This window comes from Brassica oleracea, chromosome C7, assembly GCF_000695525.1.
Source record: "Brassica oleracea var. oleracea cultivar TO1000 chromosome C7, BOL, whole genome shotgun sequence".
Taxonomy (NCBI): Eukaryota; Viridiplantae; Streptophyta; class Magnoliopsida; order Brassicales; family Brassicaceae; genus Brassica; species Brassica oleracea.
In genome coordinates this window covers 7,146,159-7,155,560 of record NC_027754.1, presented here as the reverse complement: position 1 = coordinate 7,155,560, position 9,402 = coordinate 7,146,159, and positions in this window count along the sequence as shown.

The window sequence follows — 9,402 nt, the reverse complement described above, 5'->3', positions numbered from 1 at the left end:
TCTCTTCATCATCTTCTAAGTATAGTCGCTGCAGCAAAATATCAGGAGTAATCATTGCAATCAAGTTCACGTTCTACTAACGTGCAGTCATCGATGATGTAAATGTATTTAAGTGCCGCGTGATAGTGATAGTAAAGAGTATTTCAGCTATTCCAAGGAAGCACCTATGAATTTAAACCAACTGAGATGAAAATTTAAAAAGACCCAACATGGTTAAAATCTCCACCAAGTAGAGAAGACGAAAACATCACTATCTTCACATTGTAAGCTATACTAAATGTTCACACAAAACTGATTCTAGTGTATTGTTTTGACTAAATTTTCCGGCTATTATTTCCATTCCAGTTCGTAATAACAAAGATCAACGCTGGGTATTTAGCATTAGAAGTGCTAACCTATTACAAGTCATTCTATAGAAGAGCATAGGCTATGACGGGTGGTCAACATTAACAAAATGAATTTTGGTTAAGTAAAATTTGACTTGTATGTACCAACAGACATATAACCAGAGACGGTTGTGAATCTTTAAAAGAACACATAGTAATAAGGAAAGCACGCATGCATGTAGGATGGTTCCTTACATTAATTGCGAAGTGGCGGAGCATTTTCGAGAATATATGTAACCGAAAAATTAAATGGGTTCTTAGAGCCGGATTATGCTATATGTTTGCTTCTATAAAACAACTGTCTCTTAAATAAAAAATATTTGGCATGATTACAATGTGACAACTTGTGTTACCAAATTTGAATAATTACACAATTTTTAAATTGGGAGAACCAAACATATCAACTACTAAATACACATCTTCATTACTTACCAATAAGATACAAGAAATATAAATTCAACAACCCGATAATTTTTTTTTGAACTCACCGAACTGAGAACATTAAACAAAGTAACACCATGTTTAAAATACAAATAAAAATACAGTCACCAGGGGATCCATTAAAACAGATAACAAATAGCAGCTACACTCTGCAAACTGAAAAGCTTCTACAAACTCCCATGAAATTCATACAGCATCACATCCGCTCGTTGAGCTTCCTACACTATGTTCTCAGGAGAGATAGCTAGCCCTACAAGAATCAATGCCACCTATTGCATGTTACTGCATCAACAACACATCTATCAAACCAGACTCTGGGACCTTGTAATTATTAACCAAGCCTTCTGCTCGCTCAATGGATAGTGGGGTATGAATATCATTTGATGTCTATCCGCCATAGTGGGTAAGTAAGGAAGCATTACAGTTACCTAGGCAAGGTCATTAGCTAGCGCGTGTCGGAATGGATAATCGCGTTGCAATCTAGAATGGTTATCTTCCACTCCATCCAATCAAGGCATAGTCCCACCCAGTATTGTTTATCAAAATTTGTAGACCGAATCAAAAAAGGGAAATTTGTTTGGATTTTAGAAAAGCTTTCAACCAAACCTTTTGGTAAGGGATATAAATTGTCTTTTTTACATTTCTTGAACTTGGTGTACGCTCGGGACAGTGACAAAATGAAGCGAGTGTCCAAAAATTAAGCATGGACACCAGACGTAGCAGAACAATGCTTCTCATAGTTGGAACGTAACAAAAGAACAAGTATGTCAATAACCTAGAACAATTAGAACTCAATCAGCAATGTCTGAAATGTCCTTTGCTGTAACAGACAGACCAGCTACAATGATGACACTGTTGGTAATTGAAATAATGTTTTAGCATAATATAATTGGTTTTCACACAAAAAAATATGTAAAATACTAGTGTAATCTCCTGTGCTACGCACAGACCAATTTTGACTGTGTTTAAATTATTTTGCCAAATTTTAATATTCTGTTTATTATCAGAGCTATATTTTATAAGTCATTTTGTTAGGTCCGAATAAAATGGAAATCTAAAATTATAAATATAGCGTTCAAATAAAACAATTAGATGCGTTTAAGTATAATTCTTATGTTTTTTCTGGAAAAAAAATCATTTTTGTGGAAACCAAATTAATATATAACTACGCATATAAATATAGTTAAAACTTACCACATTTGATCCATTCAGTTTTATTTATATTTGTTTTCTAAATAATTCTTCTCTTAAATATAAATAGATTTATTTTTAATATAATAAAGTGAAGCTACAATAAATTTACGAAAACATTAAAATGTATTGAAAATAGTTATTCTTAAGTTTGATATTTGGATGCGGTTGAAATATAAATGCTCGATTAGTGATAAAAGAAAAAAAAAATTATTTTGAACTTGTTTGTTGGGATTTTTTTTGTAACTTGTCTATTGGGATTTTTTTTTTGTTGTCAACACCTGTTGGGATTCTTCTCCATATCTTTCCTCTACCTTTATGGTCCAAAAAACATAGAAAATCAAAGATAAGACAGAAAACATGAATTCAATAGTCAATTTGTATACAATAAACTCATAAATAGATTTGTAAGATAGTTGAATACGCTCTGTAGTTGAATACGCTTTGTATTAAGAAAATATATTTGAAAATAGTCAAACAATAACAAACAGATTTGTAAATATAATTTATACATAGTAGATTCAGGTATACTTACGGTTTTATAAGTTGTTGACAGTCTGAGTTTCATTTTTTGAAAAATGAAGTTTTGAAACAGGAAGCCTTTTTTTCAAAAAAAAAAAAAGTTTTGAAACAGGAAAATATTAAATACCATCTCCAACCTGAATCATGCAAAAAGAATTAGAGTGTTAAGTTAAGAAGGAAAATAAATTTGAATAGGCCAGTTTTCAAAAAAAGAAAAGAAGAAGAATAAAGGCGGATACATAAACTTGTGTAATTTTTTTGCTACACTCAAACACACAGAAAGAAAGATGAAGAAGAAGCTACGGTAAAAAAAAAGAAGAAGAAGAAGCCGGAGAACAAAATCAATCCCTTGAAAGTTATATAAGAGTTAACTGTTTGAGGCTGTGTGAAAAAATATAGATATATGAACTTGAAATTTAAGTATAATAATTTTTTTTTTGAAATTAGAACGTGGTAGTGCTGATAAAGAGAAAATCAAGGGATTTATGTTTTTTTACAGTTTTCGAAAATTTTGAACGTATAGATTTTTCATTAAATTTTTTTTTTACAAAATTATATCACATGTTAATTTATGATTCGCCAGGCGACTTGCGCTTTAGTATGTTGGACACCAGACGTAGCAGAACAATGCTTCTCATAGTTGGAACGTAACAAAAGAACAAGTATGTCAATAACCTACAACAATTAAAACTCAATCAGCAATGTCTGAAATGTCCTTTGCTGTAACAGACAGACCAGCTACAATGATGACACTGTTGGTAATTGAAATAATGTTTTAGCATAATATAATTGGTTTTCACACAAAAAAAATATGTAAAATACTAGTGTAATCTCCTGTGCTACGCACGGACCAATTTTTGACTGTGTTTAAATTATTTTGCCAAATTATAATATTCTGTTTATTATCAGAGCTATATTTTATAAGTCATTTTGCTAGGTCCGAATAAAATGGAAATCTAAAATTATAAATATAGCGTTCAAACAAAACAATTAGATGTGTTTAAGTATAATTCTTATGTTTTTTCTCGAAAAAAAATCATTTTTGTGGAAACCAAATTAATATATAACTACGCATATAAATATAGTTAAAACTTACCACATTTGATCCATTCAGTTTTATTTATATTTGTTTTCTAAATAAGTCTTCTTTTAAATATAAATAGATTTATTTTTAATATAATAAAGATAATTTTCAAGCAACTGATTTTGTTCTCCATCTTCTTCTTCTATTTTTACCGTAGCTTCTTCTTCATCTTTCTTTTTGTGTGTTTGAGTGTAACAAACAAAAATTACACAAGTTTATGTCTCGCTTTTATTCAAAAAATTTTATTCATAAGAAGGAAAAACAAATTGAATAGGCATGTTTTCAAAAAGAAATTATGAATAAAGGCGAGACATAAACTTGTGTAATTTTTTTTTGTTACACTCAAACACACAAAAAGAAAGATGAAGAAGAAGCTACGGTAAAAATAGAAGAAGAAGATGGAGAACAAAATCAGTTGCTTGAAAATTATATAAGAATTAAAACTGTTTGAGGTCGTGTGAAAAAATATAGGGATATGAACTTGAAATTTAAGTATAATAATTTTTTTTTTTGAAATTAGAACGTGGTAGTGCTGATAAAGAGAAAATCAAGGGATTTATGTTTTTTTACAGTTTTCGAAAATTTTGAACGTATAGATTTTTCATTAAATTTTTTTTTACAAAATTATATCACATGTTAATTTATGATTCGCCAGGCGACTTGCGCTTTAGTATATAAAAGATTATAATGTACTCACAAATGACTGTTCGATCTTATGCTTCAGATTAGTAAACTTCGCACGGAGGAAAAAAGACGTTGGATTGAAACCAATTTGCTCGACCCTAGCACGTTTGTGTTTCTTGCTTCCACAATGATAATCATATACTAGTGATGGTGGGGCAACTCTGGCCCTCTTGCTTTTCTTCAGGGGTTGGTCATCGGCAGCACCAGGAAGCAAATCTTCATTTGCGACATCGTCAACATTATTACTGGGGTTCTCACAGACTTCATCAATGATGCCGACGCGATCCTCATGTGTCAACTCTAGCGAGAATGAAGGGAATGGGTTGCCAAATCTTTTGAATTTCCCCCACCATTATGTGATAGAAGCATGGTGAATCCCGTAAACCTACTAGTTGTGAGGAACCCATCTCCCCCGAATAATTGAAGAACGTGAAACGACTATTATGTTTTGGAGAGATAATTTTTCAGAACTTTTACATTTCCGGTTTCTTGCTTTTGTAAGAAAGAAAACTTCTCTTTTATTCCTACACGGAAACTGCAACTATTAGGGTCTGTGCATGTGCTAGGGAGTTTCTGTGTCAGAAGTATGAATCAGAGGTTTATGGAAAATGCATTCCCATATACCTAATACAATTTCTTCCTATTGTTATGTAGTGCAAATTCCCATTATTTTATTACAAAATTAAATAAATTATTTACTTATTAAAATTCTTATAACTAATATGATAAATTTAACAAATAAAAATATTGTTAAATTTATATAAAATATAATTTTTGTATAAGTTATATATAAAATTCTTTAAATGTATGTATATGTATGCCTACAACGGATAGGATATCCGTTCTTAAAAAATTTAGTATATGTGATTTGCTTTGTCTTTTACGGATATTGCATATCAGTATTTGTTTTGCTTCGTAGAGTTACGGATATCCGGATTTTTTCATTTTAAATCGAAACGAAACCAATTGAATCAAAATTTACTGATATTTTTCCGAGTCCTAGATTCGAATCTTAATGATTTTGTAATTTATTTCTTTCAACAATGATATTATTCAGTAGTTACACGGAGAGAATTTCAAATTCAATAATACAAAGGTTAAAAATGTAGGAACTAAGACTGAGCTAGTTGAAAAAGTTAGTGTATAACACATAAATTTTAAACAATTGTGAAGGTACCACATCAATATTTTAATTTTTAAATGATTGTAAGTCTACCACATATCAATTAATGTGAACATATTTATTACTTTTAAAATAACAAAGATAAATTCTATTGTGAATAGAAAATAAACAATACATTTTTTTGTTTATACTTATATAAAAATATATATGATTAAAATATAATTTCAATGAACCTTATTTTTACATAACCACAACTTTAAATAAAAAAATCATTCTCATTACTTTACTAATTAATAAAACATTTGCCTACGAGACTACACAAGTGGTGCGAATTGGTAAAATTGTATGCGGAGAATCATACAAGCAAGAACAAAACTGTGACCCATCCGCTCACTCGGAATCCGGTTCACAGCCCTACAGAGCACCAACTCCAATTCCTTTATTATGAGTTCTCTCTGACTCCATAAGTAGGTTGTTAGTGAGTTTCGAACCCTAGACCTCACCCTTTAACAATACACCTCCAGGATGAGTTGTCACCAATTGGTCTACAGGTAGGTTATTGATGCGCTTGGCGTTACTCGAACCCACGACCTCACCATTTGACAACTCTCCCACATGACAAGCTGTCACCAATTGATATTGTAACGACCCTGATTTTTGGTTGGGCCCTTTTGGCCTTTATTAAAAATTAAATCTCAATTCTCTTTTTACTTTGTCCCACATTGAAAGTTTAAGGATTCCATATCATTTTCCTTCCCCTATATAAGAAACTCCACTATTTCTCTTTATACTCATCAAGTCAAAGTATTTCTTTGTGCGTGACGAGTTGTTGTTGAATTATCCGACGACCAGTCACTAGTGAATTTTTCCGGCACATTGTGTGGAGATTGCGGGACGCAGAGACGTTTGTGTTAGCGGCGCATTGTATGGATATTGCGGGGCATATGGACGTCTATGCTAGAACCGCATTGTATGGGGATTGCGGGGTACAAAGACGTTTGTACTAGCGGCGCATAGGTGATTGTGGGGTACAAGGATGGACTCTTGTACTAGCGGTGCATAGAGTTGTATATTTAAATCCGTATGAGGAGAATGCGGGGTGTGTGATCTAATTATGCACTATCAGCGCATTTGATGTTTTATGTGGTGTATTAGACACCGTGTTTGTTTCATGCTAGGGCTAACCTACATAGTCGTAGTGATATGTACTGAGTCAGTGGTTTGCGGTTTAGCATCTCATCCCTCACGGAGTAACTCCCTTGTTACTCACCCCTCCTTCTTTCCCATTTCAGGTGAGACAGACGAGCGGCAATGATTGCTATCGGATTGTTGTTTTGGATGTTTTCTTTATTTTTTTTTCAGACTTGCGGTTGTTATACTTTTATCGTTATTTACAAGATTTATTATGTTATTTGGATTTACGACTTTGGAGTTGACTTTTGAGAAGTAATAAATGAAGATTTCAGACTTTTTATTTGTTTATTTTATTTTGGAAAATTGGGGTATTACAATTTGGTATCAGAGCGGGGTTCCGTCCCGGCTTTGATCCGGGATGGCGATTTATGGGACTCGAATTTCAGTGATTTTTAATATTTACGGGGATTGAGAAATTTCAAAAAAAAAAGTGACATCCTTTGTCCAGTATCATTCGGTTAACGTTAGCGATTCTGATCTTGTTTCTTTTGCATGAGAAGACCAAGTTTCTGTTTGTTTTCTTTGTTTCTCATCTCGGGTTCTTCTTCCTTCATAGCTGTTGACATTCTTTCCCGGTTTCTCTTGGAATTTGGGGAGAATTCCAGTTAAGTGGGGAAAAATTGTAACGACCCTGATTTTTGGTTGGGCCCTTTTGGCCTTTATTAAAAATTAAAGCTCAATTCTTTTTTTTTTACTTTGTCCCACATTGAAAGTTTAAGGATTCCATATCATTTTTCTTCCCCTATATAAGAAACTCCACCATTTCTCTTTATTCTCATCAAGTCAAAGTATTTCTTTGTGCGTGACGAGTTGTTGTTGAATTATCTGACGACCAGTACTAGTGAATTTTTCCGGTGGGATTTTCGGTTGAGCTTCCGGCGAGATTTCTTGTCGAGCTTCCGACGGGATTTCTGGACGAGCTTCCGGTGGGTTTTTCTAATAAGTTTGTCGCCTCCATATTCTATGCTAGCAGCACATTGTATGGGGATTGCAGGGTACAAAGACGTTTGTACTAGCGGCGCATAGGTGATTGCGGGGTACAAAGATGGACTCTTGTACTAGCGGTGCATAGAGTTGTATATTTGTATCCGTATGATGAGAATGCGGGGTGTGTGATCTAGTTATGCACTATCAGCGCATTTGATGTTTTATGTGGTGTATTAGTCACCGTGTTTGTTTCATGCTAGGGCTAGACCTACATAGTCGTAGTGCTATGTACTGAGTCAGTGGTTTGCGGTTTAGCATCTTATACCTCACGGAGTAACTCCCCTGTTACTCACCCCTCATTCTTTCCCATTTCAGGTGAGACAGACGAGCGGCAGTGATTGCTATCGGATTGCTTCTTTGGACGTTTTCTTTATTTCTTTTTCAGATTTGCGGTTGTTATACTTTTATCGATATTTACAAGATTTATTATGTTATTTAGATTTACGACTTTGGAGTTGACTTTTGAGAAGTAATAAATGAAGATTTCAGACTTTTTATTTGTTTATTTTATTTTGGAAAATCGGGGTATTACAATTTGGTATCAGAGCGGGTTCCGTCCCGGCTCTGACCCGGGATGACGATTTATGGGACTCGGTTTTCAGTTTTTTTTTAATATTTACGGGGATTGAGAAATTTCAAAAAAAAAAGTGACTTCCTTTGTCCAGTATCATTCGGTTAACATTAGCGATTCTGATCTTGTTTTCTTTTGCATGAGAAGACCAAGTTTCTGTTTGTTTTCTTTGTTTCTCATCTCGGGTACTTCTTCCTTCATAGCTGTTGATATTTTTTCCCGGTTTTTCTTGGAATTTGGAGAGAATTCCAGTCAAGTGGGGAAAAATTGTAACGACCCTGATTTTTGGTTGGGCCCTTTTGGCCTTTAATAAAAATTAAAGCTCAATTCTCTCTTTTTACTTTGTCCCACATTGAAAGTTTAAGGATTCCATATCATTTTCCTTCCCCTATATAAGAAACTCCACCATTTCTCTTTATACTCATCAAGTCAAAGTATTTCTTTGTGCGTGACGAGTTGTTGTTGAATTATCCGACGACCAGTCACTAGTGAATTTTTCCGGCACATTGTGTGGAGATTGCGGGACGCAGAGACGTTTGTGTTAGCGGCGCATTGTATGGATATTGCGGGGCATATGGACGTCTATGCTAGAACCGCATTGTATGGGGATTGCGGGGTACAAAGACGTTTGTACTAGCGGCGCATAGGTGATTGTGGGGTACAAGGATGGACTCTTGTACTAGCGGTGCATAGAGTTGTATATTTAAATCCGTATGAGGAGAATGCGGGGTGTGTGATCTAATTATGCACTATCAGCGCATTTGATGTTTTATGTGGTGTATTAGACACCGTGTTTGTTTCATGCTAGGGCTAGACCTACATAGTCGTAGTGCTATGTACTGAGTCAGTGGTTTGCGGTTTAGCATCTTATACCTCACGGAGTAACTCCCCTGTTACTCACCCCTCATTCTTTCCCATTTCAGGTGAGACAGACGAGCGGCAGTGATTGCTATCGGATTGCTTCTTTGGACGTTTTCTTTATTTCTTTTTCAGATTTGCGGTTGTTATACTTTTATCGATATTTACAAGATTTATTATGTTATTTAGATTTACGACTTTGGAGTTGACTTTTGAGAAGTAATAAATGAAGATTTCAGACTTTTTATTTGTTTATTTTATTTTGGAAAATCGGGGTATTACAATTTGGTATCAGAGCGGGTTCCGTCCCGGCTCTGACCCGGGATGACGATTTATGGGACTCGGTTTTCAGTTTTTTTTT